The sequence below is a fragment of the Mixophyes fleayi genome, chromosome 2, assembly GCF_038048845.1.
Source record: "Mixophyes fleayi isolate aMixFle1 chromosome 2, aMixFle1.hap1, whole genome shotgun sequence".
In the NCBI taxonomy this organism is placed as follows: Eukaryota; Metazoa; Chordata; class Amphibia; order Anura; family Limnodynastidae; genus Mixophyes; species Mixophyes fleayi.
The window spans coordinates 182,395,217-182,411,251 of record NC_134403.1 but is presented as its reverse complement, the minus strand read 5'-3'; the positions used below and the strand labels follow the sequence as shown (position 1 = coordinate 182,411,251).

General features: G+C 40.1%; 1 protein-coding gene and 1 long non-coding RNA gene across 7 annotated transcripts in view; one reads left to right on the top strand and one right to left on the bottom strand.

Moving 5' to 3' along the window:
- LOC142138401 (uncharacterized) overlaps positions 1-16,035 on the top strand; it is a 135,261-nt gene that overhangs the window by 21,242 nt on the left and 97,984 nt on the right. The gene's annotated exons all lie outside the window — the stretch shown is intronic.
- LOC142138405 (uncharacterized) overlaps positions 1-16,035 on the bottom strand; it is a 54,728-nt gene that overhangs the window by 36,060 nt on the left and 2,633 nt on the right. For 2 of the 5 annotated variants that reach the window (XR_012688023.1, XR_012688025.1), the window contains 2 exons: positions 12,208-12,334; positions 10,287-10,506 (listed from right to left, as the gene is read on the bottom strand). This is a non-coding gene — a long non-coding RNA (uncharacterized LOC142138405). Of the gene's footprint in view, positions 1-1,386; positions 2,262-10,286; positions 10,507-12,207; positions 12,335-16,035 lie in introns of those variants that run through there. The other 3 variants (XR_012688026.1, XR_012688024.1, XR_012688027.1) reach the window with 2 other exon arrangements.

Genomic DNA, 16,035 nt, shown 5'->3' with positions numbered 1-16,035 from the left:
TGCAGAATTTAAAAAGGTAAGCTGTTATATAATGCTTATTTATTTAATTTACTGCAATAATTTATGTATTAAAAATATAGAATATCTGATATATCTGTAGTAAAAAGAGTCAGGGGATAAGTTTGCATTACTTGTACCTACTTTTCCACGAAAAAAAGTTGAATATAACAACTATCCATCAGATTCTCATTTATTTTGAAAGATCCAGTCATTCTACTGATTGAATGTAAAAGCTGGATATTTATTGTGTTTTATTTTATAGCAGTGCTACTTTATCTTTCAGGAGATATTTACAGCTAATAATAATGTGCTTCCTTTCATGTTTTACACCAGTGATGGCTAACCTGTGACACTCCAGGTGTTGCGAAATTACAAGTCCCAGCATGCTCTGCCAGCTATCGGCTAGTTATCTACTGGCAAAGCATGCTGGGGCTTGTAGTTTCGCAACACCTGGAGTGTCACAGGTTAGCCATCACTGTTCTATACTGTATATATGGTCTGTAGCAGAAATGTGTGGCGGTGAACACTGGCTACTGTTTAATAAAATGGACAGTGTAATGTTGTATTCCTGAACCAATATCCTAAAAGGTTCTATAGTAACTGCTACCTATACCCAGGGGCCACCTGCATGGAACAGGAGGAGAATAACAAGGGGGTTCAGGATAGTAATGATTGGGGATTCTGGCTCCCATTGGGTTAGCATCATGGAGAAGGGCAGCACAATCAATCAGGAAGCTACTGGCACTTTCAGTCCCAGCCTGTAGGTTTTTGCACCAGTTTTTCTCTACAAAAGTGGGATGACACGATAGTGTAACAGCTCTTAAGTCAACAGTACAGAAAGAGTGATAGGGCAGCATCAGGGCAACACTGCAGGAGTCTACTGACATGGGATGTAATATAGCCCATTATTAAAAAAATATATATCTGCCCAAGTGTGAATTGATCCCCACATTACAGTATCTAATGGAGGGTAATGGCTGACAATGTAGCCCCAAATAGATGCCTCATCAGAACAGAGTTGTCTCTGGTAGTCACTGGGGCACTCTTGACAGATCAGCACAGGGTAGAGTCAGATCCCAACTGAAATATTGTGACAGCTAGAGAAAAAAATGTCACAGGGTAATTCTCCTTTAATTATAAACATACCTAGGGGTATATTTATCAAGCGGCAGTTCTGAAAAACCATATCTTTTTAAAATGGCAATTTTAGTAAAGACAAAACCCAATGGGCTTTGTCTTTAATAAAATTGCTGTTTTAAAAAATAACGGCAAACTGCTAAGAATCAGTGGTTTTTCGGAACCGCCACTTGATAAATATACCCCCTATTCTATCTATATGTGGATTTTACTAACATGTTCTGATCATGGGCTACTTACCATACTTACAAGAAAAATATCATGTATATCAAAAGATATATTGTAGGGAAATCTCTGCAGGTTACAGTAAGGTCACTCTCATTTCTGTAAATTGTAAACCTTCATGCTGCTACCATCCTATAACCAAAAGCAAATATAGAACATATTTAGTGATTATAGTAACCGGCATTGTCCATTATATTCTGATTTCACATTTACTATGGGATTGAAATATATTTGAAAAATCTATATTAAAATTGTGTCCTTGTGTTCCAGTTACAGCTGTACCAAAACCCACATTTTCAGAGAGGTTATCCTGACTTACTAAGACAAATAAAGAGAAGAGTGGGTATACGGAAAGCTCGTTCAGCTATGTCCTCATCAGAACATGACTTGAAAGAAGAGGATACAAATCTATAAAAGTGTCCTGTTGAGAATAGAGAAGAGATTGTGACCTCAGGAGGCAACGCACCAAAGTCTGTTCCTGAAAAGAGAAAAAGACCTCGATCCTTTAAGCCAACACCACGCATCAGTGGTAGCTGCACTGCTTCATCATCAGCAACAACAACAACACCATCAGAATACTTTGCAAAGGGCCAGAATCCCAGTCACGGACTAGACTTTACCACTACCACTTCTTCTGCTTCTCCATCTCATATGATACCACCCACACCAGAATTTCCAAACATGAATTCAGAATTAGGAGACCTGCAGGCCAATTTGGCTAACTTGCTGTCAGTTTGTAATCCCTGGTTTACAACGAATATGATGGCTGCAGCATCTGTCATTTCGATGGCTCAGTCTTTCCATCAGCGTAGTCCTTTCTACCATGACTGCCCAAGCTGCAAGTGCTTTGAGAATGCAACATCTGCACCATCTTCATCAGCCACACCAACTAAGGGGCCAGAAATGGACCAAGCAAATATGGAATTCAATAAATGATCTAAAATGATCATGTTAAACATGTGACATTTTATGAATAAAATGTGTTTCTCAGGTTTTAAGTGTTTCTTGCTCTTTATCACATATTAGTCACTGTATTGCTAATTTTTACTTAGACCACTATATATAATGTATAAACACGTTATCATTGCTAGTATAGGATCATCAAGCTTACATTAACATATGGCCCAGTAACAATAACAAATAAGTGTATAATTCTCTCCTGTAATAACAGAATGTAAGATATTTGGTAATATGAATAGTCATTATAGTATGCCGAGTGCAGACAGTCGTTTTTTGTACTAAAATTAATGAGAGGATCTGTTTGACAAAGTTGTAGAGGGAAAAATTGTTTTTCTCCGCTGAACTGGGCATGTTCAGTTCTAGAAAATTCAAAGGACATGCAGAAAGAGAAAAATAGACACCAATAATTAAAATGATAAAATGTCATGTCATGTAATTAGATGATGTGCTGGCATAGATCATGTGAATTGAATATGTCATATGCCAGTGTTTCCCAAACTTTCTTAGTTCGAGGCACCCTTAGGGTCTTCATAATTTTTTCAAGGCACCCCTAAGCCAAAATAGTTACAGAGTAGTCCTGTTTTTTAGGTAGTTTAGTCAAAATAACGTAATACGTATTTAGGCCCCATCACATTGTGCCCCTTCATCAGTTTCCCTTGTATTACACTGCCCCTTTCATCCACCGTTCAATTTCTTACCGGTTACTTGCCTTTCTTTCTTCTGTTTTCTTCTTCTTCTCATATGCTGCTCCTCACTGAAAATGTTGGGTATAATGATGTCATGCAAGGCAGTGCGAACGGAGCAGGTAAGAGGGTGTCTGGTGCTGTACTGGTAACTATTCTTCTTTTTGCCTGCCGGTGGATGAGTGAGGGATGGCCTGCAGAGAGGAGCGCTTACTTCCCCTCCCCCTTCCACATTGCTTACCCCGCTTTTCGCTGGCCATGGCACTGCTGTGGGATCACCGTGGCACACTAGGGAGCTGCTGTGCACAGTTTGGGAACCGCTGTCATCAGGCCATAGATCTGGTCATTTGGCAATTGTGCCCAACTAAAGTCTAGTGTCTGATTAACTCTCCAGCTGTGTGTGTGGTTTTTCAGTTTCCTTATGTGCAAGCCACAAGACATGCAAACTAAACTATAGGCTCCTACCCGCATCCTCACTTTTTAAGCTAATTATAGAAAACTTATTTGGATTGTTACCTCACTTTACAAAGGCATGGCTGAGTGACTTGAATAGAGAAACTAGCATAGGGGAATGGTAGAAAGTTTTCCAAACTACACACACATGTTCAATAAGTGCTTCAGTGGTAGAGATCCAATACAAGTACACAGCACGCTGGTACAGACACCCAAGCTTACTAAATAAAATAGACTCCGGGACCTCTGGTGAATGTTGGAGGTGCAGTAATGCATTAGGGAGGTACATACATATTTGGTGGGAGTACCAAAAAATAAAGTTGTTCTGGAAGGAGATGTCCAGAGTTACAAACCTTTTTGAATTGAGAGGTTCCAGTGGAACTGGGCTTTTGGCTTATAAATGTGTCCAAAGTACCCATTAGTAAATACGAGAAGTTTCTTTTGAGAGATTTTAGAAAAGCCACAAAGGCAGCGGTACCGGTTCACTGGAAATCCTCTACCCCTTCCATCTTTAAAAGACTGGTAACGATGAATCACCTACTATATGATCATGTTTGATATGTCTACTTCTACGAATGATAACTCCTCAGATTTTAACACCACGTGGGTACAATGGTTGGATTTTATTGAAACGCACCGCTATAGGGGTTATATGTTTGAGATAGGCTCTCCGTAATAAGTTTTTGATTTACCCCAATGTCTGATTGTATTCTCAATTGATTAATAATAATAGATATAACCAAATACATAGATTACTCTTACCACAGATTACTTTCAGACACCCACACCTACAAAATATTAACCTGCAAACCCACTAACAATTTTATCTCAGAACTATAATATTAAATAAAGGTCGTACAGAAAAAATCCTGAACAGGAATATAAATTCCTATAAACAAAACTACCCTGAATCCTTACTTTCTGCTTATTACTAAAAAAACACAAATCTATTATGAACCCCACCCCAACTTATCCCAATAAATAAATACTTTCATACAACCATACATCATTAAGATAACATAATTTCTCAGATACAACACATGCTCAACACTATCCAAAACCACACATGGAAAGAAACATACATGAGGTACACAATAGATGTAAGCTCAAGCATCCCACATCACAAGGGCATACTAGCAATAATCAGAACACTAGAGAATGACGTGGACCTGGACAGAGACCAGATAGAGTTCATTGTATAAAACACAACATACATTCTAACACATAATTACTTCACACTGCAAGACACATAATACCTACAAACAAAAGGGACAGCTATGGGGACTAAATTCATCCCAAACAATGCTACATATCTATACATCAATTCACCGAAACAAGACTTTGGGCTAGATTTATTAAACTGCTTGTTTGAAAAAGTGGAGATGTTGCCTAAAGCAACCAATCAGATTCTAGCTGTCATTTATTTAGCACATTCTACAAAATGACAGCTAGAATCTGATTGGTTGCTATAGGCAACATCTTCACTTTTTTAAACTTGCAGTTTAGTAAATATACCCCTTTATCTATAATAACAACCCATATTTGGAACATAGTTTTCTGAAACACTACATCGATGACATACTCCTCATATGGAAAGGAACAGAACCCCTACTTTACAATTTCATTAAACACATACACCAAATCAGACTTAGGGGTAGATGTATCAACCTCCGGTTTCTTCAACTCCCGCGAGTTCGGCGTCTTTGCAGCTTAAATTTAAAGCGGCGCTGCCTTGTAAAGGGAAACTTCCCTTTACACGACAGCGCCACTTTAAATTTAAGCTGCGAAGACGCCGAACTCGCGGGAGTTGAAGAAACCGGAGGTTGATACATTTACCCCTTAACCTCAATTTCACTGACACCACCAGCATTTATTTTCTAGACCTAAAACTACACATTGAAAACTCAAAGATCAATTCAATGGGTGTGGTATGAATTTTCAACACTCACAATGCCGACAGAGTTTAGAAGGACAAAAAAATACTAATTACTATAAAAGCGACAACCTGAAAAGTTCTACTTACCATACAGCAGACACTCAGTATTTCCGGCAGGTTTAACTACACATTAAAAATGCATCTTTTACAAATAGCTACAGTAAGTAATCACGTAGCTAAAGCGATCCACCTCAAATAACTTCTACCAGCATCCAATGCTACTTACAACAAACCATCCTAGTCCAGAACCACAATCCCCCCCCCTGCTTTCCTGCACCAAGAAAGAAAAATCACAAACAAAAGAATAAAATAAACAAAAACTATTGTGGCAAAGAGGCCTATTTGTAACACCTCTTCTATAGGCAAATGGGTAAAAACCCAGATAGTCTGCAGGAGCAGGCTGCAGACGGTTACATATTCCCTGGACTGCTCTTTCAGCACATACACACACAGTGTCACGAAAGCCAGATAATGGGAATGGTCTTGATCTTTGCTAGAGTGACAGTTTACCCCTAGAGAGGTGCAGAGTCTAACGGAGGAGAGGTATACACCAGGGATTCCCGCAAGGGAATATGGTCTTAGCTGCTCTCAAACGCAGGTTGCTGTCCTCTAGGGGGTGCAGAGCAGATAATACGCAGAACCACCAAGTAGCTGTTAGGCAGAATAGAAGTTGTAGTGAAGAGATGAACTGCAGAGAGCTGGAGCACTGAGGTCCACACAGGTGTATAACTCTGGAACAGGACCAATGATGAGCGATGCTCTGCGGCGATAATGCTGGGAAGCAATGAGCTGCAAAGGTAAATGCTGAGAAGCGATGAGCTGCACAGGGAATTGCTGAGAAGCGGTGAGCAGCACAGGTAGCGGTGAGCTGCACAGGTAATGCTGAGTAGCGATGAGCTGCACAGGAAATTGCTAAGAAGCGGTGAGCAGCACAGGTATTGCTGATTAGCGATGAGCTGCACAGGTAATGCTGAGTAGCGATGAGCTGCACAGGTAATTGCTGGGAAGTAGTGAGCAGCACAGGTAATTGCTGGGAAGTAATGAGCAGCACAGGTAATGTAAAGATACAGATGGAGGTAATAACATTTTTTTGAAGATACAATTATTGGAGTCTGAGCATACGTTTATATGTTATATACGAACATTACACCAAAAGTTATATAGATTGATTGAACTTATGGTTATTCATCCAGACACGATTCACCGCACCAAGATCATTGACATTTGTGGCACTAGCTAGCATTTTTCTCCATTGTGGAGCCATCTGATTGATTTTTCTATTGCCATCCTTTTCTTGCTACAGTATAGACAGCTGTCACATTTACTTATTTAGTAGCGTTTAAAGTTGGTTGGCTTATGTTTACATTTCCTATATGCTCCATCACAGTGCAGTGGGATTTGTTTCATGGGGGTAGTTCCATTTAATGCTTTTGTGTATTATCATTATTTTAAGCTGGTTAGTTGTGTTTTATCTTTTATATTTGTCACCAAGAAATTGTATATAAATGATGATCCGTGACCTTAGGTTTTGTTTTATATTATATTATTTTTCATTTTAAGCCAGCTAGGTTTTTAGCGCTGCAGTTTTCTTTTTTAGTGTATTGGATGTCACACAGGTGGTTTGCAGCCACCTTGGTTATTGCAGCTGCTTAACCTTTTGGCTAATTTTTGTTTGTTATATTATTATTTTTATATAAGCGCCATATCAAGGGTTGTTGTGTTTTATTGTGGGAGGAAAGCGGAGCACACAAAGGAAAAACACAGGGAGAACATACAAACTCTGCTGTGAGGCGGAAGTGCTACTCACTAAGCCACTGTTCTGCCCCACCAACAAATGTACACATACTTAAACTAAATTAGTGATGGATGCCATGGTCTTATTTTACAACTGCTGATCCAGAGGGTGGGGTACAAATTTTCTAAGCCAAAAATGCTGACACCAATAACACCGACCGTAAAATGCGACACATAAAATAGTGACAAGTAAGAAATACCTAACATTATAAACAGTGACAGGTACTAAATCCCAACACCATAAATACCTATATGTAAGAAATGCCAACACAATAAAAAACAAGCAGCGTGATTGCTGACACCGAAATTAAGGGGGCAATGCGAGCGGGTCTGGAAGCCGTATAGCTGGAATAATAGACAAGGTTAATGATCTGAGTGACTACGACAAGGGCCAAAAAATGTGATGGTTACACGACTGGGTCAAAGCATCTCCAAAATAGCAGGTATTTTGGGGTGTGTCCGGTGTGAAGTAGTTAGTATCTACCAAAAGTAGTCCAAGGAAGGACAACCAGCGAACTTGCAACAGGGTCATGGGTGCCCAAGACTCTGATGCGTGTGGGAAGCGAAGACTGACCCGTCTGATCCAATCCCACAGAAGAGCTACTGTAGCACAAATTACTGAAAAAAGCTAATGCTGGCTATGATAGAAAGGTGTCAGAACACACAGTGCATTGTAGCTTGATGCGTATGAGGCTGCACAGCCACAGACTAGGCAGAGTGCCCCTGACAAACCCCGTCCACCTCTGAAAGCGCCTACAAAATGTGTGTATGTGTAATGTGTATATATATATATATATATATATATATATATATATAGGGGGGTATTCAATTGTTCGTCCGGACCGCCGAAAAACTCGCGCTCTAAAACTATTACCGTTAATACGGTAATTACTCGCTGAATTTCAGCTCGCAGTTCCCTGAGCTGCGAGCTGAAATTCAGCGAGTAAATTACCGTATGAACGGTTTTTACGCGCAATATTACCGTATTAATGGTAATAGTTTTAGAGCGCAAGTTTTTCAGCGGTCCGGACGAACAATTGAATACCCCCCATAGTGTTCAGAGTGGAAATTTAAAAGTGTTGGTGTGGAAAATGTAAGTAAATGGAATTTGATAGTTTTACAATGAAGGCACTGTATAATACAGTATATTCCCATGCTACCATGTGCAAATCCCTTAGGCTATAAATAGAGCTTGCGACTCTGTTATAGTCAGTAGATTTGCGTTGCTTGTACAGTGTGTAGAGGGTTGTTTTTTTTACAAGCTTGTTCCGGTTTGGATTTATAAAATGTGAGTCCTTCTGATCTGAAGAAAGAAGACTTTTAATCATGATGGAATTAGAAATGGGCGGTCCTCCTGACCCGAAAATCAGAAGATTTTTATACATGGACATGTGGATATACAAATATGGGGGTCTATGTGACCCGAAGAACAGAAGATTTTATGGAAGCATGGACTTTTGCAATTACAAATAATTTGGGGACATCTTCATGGACCTTATTTTAGAATGCAAATATTTGTAAACATGGTTTACAAGCATTTTTGGATTCAAAGTTGCTGACAAAAGAAGACATCATATTGCTGAGTATATGGGGTTTAATTATTTTTAATAAATATTTGTGGTTTTAAAGAGGGTGCTTTGTGTTTTCATTGGGATTTTATTATTTTTATTAAAAATAAATAAAATATGAGGCTGTTGTGGCTTTAGCATTTTTGCTGTGGAACTACAGGTCGCAGGCAAGCATGGGTGTCAGGTCATGTTGGCACTTGTGGTTCTCTAAGTACCAGCATGCCCTGACTGCCATGGGTATGCTGGTGCTTGTAGTTCTAAAAGCATCAGCATGCCCAGACTGTTTAGAGCAGCCTGGCCTGTCTGGGACTTGTAGTTCTACAAACAAAAATGCAGTCTGCTTTTTCTTTTTTTTACACTTTATTTTACATGCACCGCCCAGGAGTGTGCTTTCAGCCCTGGGCTGGTTGTTCCTGGATGGGGTGCCGGCACGTTTGTTTTGCGGACCTCACTTCCTAGGGAATCTAGCCCAGAGCTTAACAGCCTGGGTTTGGTTTGTCATTATGGCAGTGGAACCCCTGCTGTGTGTCCCCTTTCTATAGTGCCAACCCCTCCGGCTGGTTTGCCTAGTACTGGATGCGTAAAATCGGGGGGACCCCATGCAAATTTTTTCCCGATTTTCGCACAACCAGCAGTAGGCTGGCAGCGCTAGAGTTAATAGTGCTTAGAGGGGGGACCATAAGCATTTTTTTTTTTTAACATTCATTCATTTTACAGAGGGCTAAGTCACGCAACTTTTCAATGTAAACATTCAACCAATCAGAAATGATTATTGACTTGTAAATGGTAATTTTCAGCTAAACATGGCTGAGTTTAATGCAGTGCAAATCGCAAGAGATGAACAGAGATTTTGAGGTTCAGACTAAAAATCGCTACTTAATACATATAGCGACTTTGGGACACAAATCGCCGGTAATCTCCCACGATTTTAAATTGGACCTTTATACATTTACCCCCTAGTTTTAAAATGCCATGTACACTCTCCCCCCTCCCCCCCCCCCCCCCCCCAAAAAAAGAGAAAAACTGACTTTTTGGAAAACAGGAAGTGGAATAAACCGGGAGATTTTCAACATTAGATATCAATTTGTCATTTTTTAATTATTTTTTATTCATATGGATTGTTCTCCATTTGAATACCAAATTTCAGCTTACTAGCTAAATAGTTTTTAAAATGTAGCCCCTCAAACACCATGCCCCCCCTCACAAAATTAACATAGTGGAATGCCGTTTTTTAGATTCAACCTTATTATAAGGCCACGACTGTGCCCTTATAATACATATATAAATAAATATCTCAAGATTATGGTTGGAATGTTGCTGTGTTTACTAATTGCACAATTTTTTTGGACAGATTGATACATATTTTAAGTTTTATTAATATTATGGAAATTGATGTTGCCTGTTTATAAATGCATACAGAGAGGTGCAATAATAGTAGTCTTTGCCTTTAAGACAACTTACCTGAAAGAAGCCAATAACCTCCTAGCAACTGAAGTCCTTTGTGATGTAATATGTATGTATGATACTTACTGGGGTGCTCTAGAATTCCTCATTGTATGAGAGCAATGTCTGATGACTGCGCATGAACAGGGTTCTCCGTATTAAAGATTAGAGATGGATCCTTCTGCAGAACAATCAGCATGTGCTGGAGATCAAATAATGAAGTCAAAAGAAGTTTCTAAGAGATCCATAATGCCTTTAGTATCTCCAATAGTTGACCAGGCAGTTGATGAAATCTCAAATATGCTGTCTGAAATAGAAGATAAGAAATCACAAGATCTGGCTGATGAGCCATTTGTGAATAGGCCACGGTTCCTTTTAAAAGAGGACACAGATCTGGAAGATTTTATGTCCCTTAATTTTCCTAGAAAACTGTGGAAGATTGTTGAAAGTGACCATATTAATTCTATTCGATGGGATGACGATGGCATCTGTGTGGTGATTAATAAGGAGTTGTTTAAACCTGAATTTCTAGAAACAAAAATTTTCAAAAATGATTCTATAAAAAATGTAATTTGGCAACTGAATCTTTATGGATTCAACAAAGTTGAACGTGAATTTGAAAGATCCGCCTCACTCACTGAATTCCTAGCCGAAGAGGAAACTGCTGCAGAATTTACTAAGGTAAGCGGTTTTACAATGCTTATTTAATGAATTTAATTGATTATTTTATATATTGAAAATATAGAATATCTGAAACATCTGTATTCAAAAAGTGCAATGAAGTACTTTATTATGGAGCAATCGAGAGGGGGAAAACATGTATTACTTGTTCAATTGATTTTCTTTTAATAGACAAGTAGCTAGAACTATCCATCAAACTCTCATGTATTTCAAAGATCTAGCCATCTTACTGATTGAATGTAAAATTGGATAATATCTGTGTTTTACCTTTCATGAGGTACTTACAGGTAATACTAATGTGCCTCCTTTCATATTCTACTGTATATATGGTATGTAACAGAAATATTTGGCAGTGAGCACAGGTTTCTGTTTGTATACTGAACAGTGTAATGTATTCCTGAACCTGTTTCCAAAAAGGTGCTATAGTCACTGGTATTTTCCTGCTCAGTGGCTGATGGCTCAGGTAGAACAAGACAGAGACACGTTGGTTACTTTCTGGTGCCCAGACACTATATCACAGAGGTACACTGTACAGGGAATAACTGGTGGAGAAATTCAAGCAAGGGCCGTATGTGCCCATGTATTGTCTTCATTGTTCTAAGGTTTTGCTGCCTGGATCAGTGGAACCAAACTCAGCGGGTTACCCTGGGATAGGATAGTAGGTATTTTTACCTGTTCCAACCCCTCCAGATATGCATGACCAACAACTTTATGTCCTGGGGACTGCCACCTATACCTAGGGTGCACCAGCATGGAACTGGAGGACATATAAGAATCCAAGCACTGGGAGTGACAAGGAGGTTCATGGCAATGATTGGGGATTCTGGTTCTCACTGAGTTACCATCGATGAGAAGGGCTGCGCAATCAACCTGAAAAAGTGACTAGGACTTTTATGTACCATCCAGTATTTGCCCACAAAAAGTTGGATGATAGCTTTGCTTAATAGCTCTTAAGTCAACAGTAAGGCAAAGGTGACTGAGCAGCATTTGGGCAGCACTGTGGTATTATTCTGCCATGGGAGGTAATATAATACTTTATTAGAAAAGCATTTATCAGCTAGGTGTGAATAGATCCCACATTACAGTATCTATTGGAGGGTAATGGCTGACAGTGTAGCCCCAAATAAATGCCACATCAGAACAGAGTTATCTCTGGTAGTCACTGGGGCACTCACGACAGATCCACACAGGGTAGAATCAGATCCCACTTGAGCTATTACTACAGCTTGGGAATAATGTCACAGGGTAATTCCACTTTAATTATAAACATACCTCAATCTACCTATATGTGGCTTTTACTAACATGTTCTGATCAGGGGTAACTTACCATAGTTGCAAGGGTAATATCATGTATATGAAAACATCTATTGTAGGGAGATCTGTGCAGGTTACAGTCAGGTCGCTCCGATTTCTGTAACTTGTAAACCTTCAAGTGCTGTCATGCTGTTACCATCCTATAACCAAACGCAAATATAGGATATATTTAGTGGCTATAGTATACTGTATTGTCCATTATCATCTGATTTCACATTTATTAAAAGATTATCAAAATCTGCATGTCTCCAATTTACCGAAATATATTTGAAAAATCGATGGTAAAATTGTGTCCTTGTGTTCCAGTTACAGCTGTACCAAAACCCAAACTTTCGTAGAGGTTATCCTGACTTATTAGGACAAATCAAGAGAAGAGTTGGTATCAAGAAAACTCATTCGGTTGTGTCCCCATCAGAACAGGATATGAAAGAACAGGTTACAAATATGCAGAAATGTCCTGATGAGACTGGGAACTCAAATGTCAAGCCAAAACGACGTCGAACAACTTCAACTCCATCAGAATGCTTTGCAATGGGTCAGAATGACAGTCACAAATTAGACCCGACTACCACTTCTTCTGCTTTTCCGAATTATATCAAGCCTCCCATTCCAGCATTTACTAGCATGAATTCAGATTTAAGCAACATGCAGGCCAATTTGGCTAACTTGCTGTCAGTTTCTAACCCCTGGTTTTCAGTGAATATGATGGCTGCAGCATCTGTCATTTCCATGGCCCAATCATTCCATCAGCGTAGTCCATTCTACCATAACTGCCCAAGCTGCAAGTGCTTTGAGAACGCAACATCTGCACCACCTTCATCAACCACACCGACTAAGGGGCCAGAAATGGACCATGATTATATGGGATCACATAAATAATCTAAAGTTATCATGTTGAAAATATGACATTTTATCAATAATAAAATGTACCTCTCAGGTTTTCAGTCTTCTTACTCTTTATCACATATCAGTCACTGTATTGCTAATTTATACTTACACTTGACTAATATATATATATATATATATATATAATGAAATGTGGATCAGTTTAAAGGCATCTTGCAACAATCACAAATAAGTATATAATTCTTCCATAACAGAATGGCCACGCTCCTAGATGGTGGCTGCATGTTCCTTACTTGCTCCTAACATTACCCCTGTCTTCTACCACGTCCTGTGTCTGCTATGTACTGGTCAGCTGATACATAGAATTAGGGAATAAAGGGGAACTGCAGATAATGTCACAGATATATAACTGTGGAATGTGACTGTAAGTTCCACACAAGCTGGAGAGCCTTTTGTATAACAAGCCTGGTCCTTGTTTTTTCAGCATTAGACACATACATAACATTTGTAGATGCAGTCAAAACAGGGCCATCTTTTCCATTGGGCACGATGGGCAAGTGCCCGGGGGCCCCACAGGCAAGGGGGCCTCATAGACAGGGCTCTTAAGTAAAATAAATAATCCTGCAAAAAAATAATAATAATCCTGCAAATATATCTATATCTATCTATCTATCTATCTATCTCTCTCTCTCTCTCTCTCTCTCTCTCTCTATATATATATATATATATATATATATGATACACATATACAGAGGTAGGGGTCCCGCTGCACTGCTTTGCCCGGGGGCCCATAATGTTGTTAAGGTGGCCCTGGGTCAAAACAGGTTCCATAAGGCGGAACAGATCAATTGAGATGCTTTTTGGGGTTCCCGCAGCACCACTTATTGGGCCGCCCACCAGTGATGTCATTGCCCATATATGGAGTGACATTCTCCGCAGCTCTTCACAGTATGTGGCCGGGCCTGTTATTTGTTGCTGTGTACGCTGATGGCAGGTGTATGTGATGTGCTGTGTGTGTAAGTGAGCCTGTGCCACACTGTGTCATTGTGGTGCTCTGTCTTGCCTTTTTGTGCTGATTTCAGATGTTGTGTGCATGTGCCATTTATATTGTGTCAGCGCCGATGCCAGCCCTAATAACTGTATTTGTTGCAGTTGGCTAGGTATTGTGACACTGTTTTGGTACACTTGGCAACCTGCACCCATCACCCAATTCTACATTCTCCACCTATCGTCCATTACACATCCCCATATTCCCTGCACTGGTCACCACTCTGTATGATCAGTGCAGGATTTGAAGCACAGAGAATCTCCTGCCCCCAGCTCAGTGCAGTGAATAAATTAACTGAGGTCACTAAGGGGTGGGAGGTTTAAAACGACTCTGTAACAGCCGAGTCTGGCTGGCACCGCACATGGACCCATTAAACTTTTCAATGAGAGCGGTACCAGGTCTAAAAATGTTAGTGTGTGTAGCCCCAAAACCCCAGCTAGATCCCAGTAACATCACTGTCTGTAAATACATAGAGGACATGGATGGAAATGTTATTGAGCCCATTTGCCATTCTGCATTGTTACAGTTTCAATGTTTATCCAATGCAAAAATAAAGGTTAAAATAATTATAAAATGTGGGAATAGTCTTGTCACTTGTTTTATATGAATATTTGACTTGTCTATCAAAAAATAAACAATAAAATCAGCAAAATTATGTTGCATGGAACAGCCATTTCCCTTCACTTGCAGGTGTGAGGGGACTGCCTGAGGCTGAAGTAGCGGTGTACAGATTCACCAATCCTCGCTTATAACCTTTTTTTTTTTTTCTTTAAACCTAAGCTGAGGGCATGGCTTATGGGGGCAATGATGGATCTTTAAGTGTCTCCATTATGTTGAGTGGATAATTGAGGATATTATACAAATACATGATGATTCTTCATCGTGTCAAGCAGTACTAATTCTCAAATTAAAAACACAATATTTGTTTCTGAATTCGTACAGCTTGACCTGAATGGACTGCTCAGAAGCTGCTTTGTCCAAATATAATGGAGCTATTAAATGGCTTGTGTTGCCCTCAATGGATTATTGTGGCTGCACAAATTTTAATGAACTAAACTAAAATGCTAACTTGATCCGAAATATATGTATTTCCAGAATTCTCAGCTAAATATCTTCATCAACTGCTCGTTTTGTACAATTAATTGAGTGCTATTGATTCTTATTTTGTAATTTACTACAACAAAATGTTTTTGCCAGTGCCTAATATTTTCTGTTTTGAAGAACATGCACAAATGTAACACCCCCTTTGGTGTTGTTGTTCACACCTCCCAGTGACTGAGAGTGTGACCTAGCACTAGGACCCAGAGGAGACACACTGGGAATGTTGCTTAGCAACATCAGGCTGGTATGAGCTGGGGGGATCAGAACCAGTGTGGAGACAGTGAGAGCCAGGGACCCAGGAGGACAGAGAGGAGGAGGTCCTGGGACCCCCCTTATAATCTAGGGAGCTGGTCCATCACCTGCTTCCACTATAGGGGCCATAGTACAACAACATAGACAGAATACTTGTGACATGGGGCAGATTTCAGGGATAATTTTACCTCAGAAAGTGGCAGCATGATAGAAAGGAGCAGCACACAGGGAGTGTCTGTCAGTGTCTATCTGAGAGATATTACTCCCCAGAGCATGGGAGAGAGATATTACCCCCCCCCCCCCCCCACAGAGCATGGGAGAGAGATATTACCCCCCCCCCCCACAGAGCATGGGAGAGAGATATTACCCCCCCTCCCCCACAGAGCACGGGAGAGAGATATTACCCCCCTCCCCCACAGAGCACGGGAGAGAGATATTACCCCCCTCCCCCACAGAGCACGGGAGAGAGATATTACCCCCCCTCCCCCACAGAGCATGGGAGAGAGATATTTCCCCCCCCCACAGAGCATGTGACAGAGATATTACCCCCCCCCCCCACAGAGCATGGGAGAGAGATATTACCCCCCCCACAGA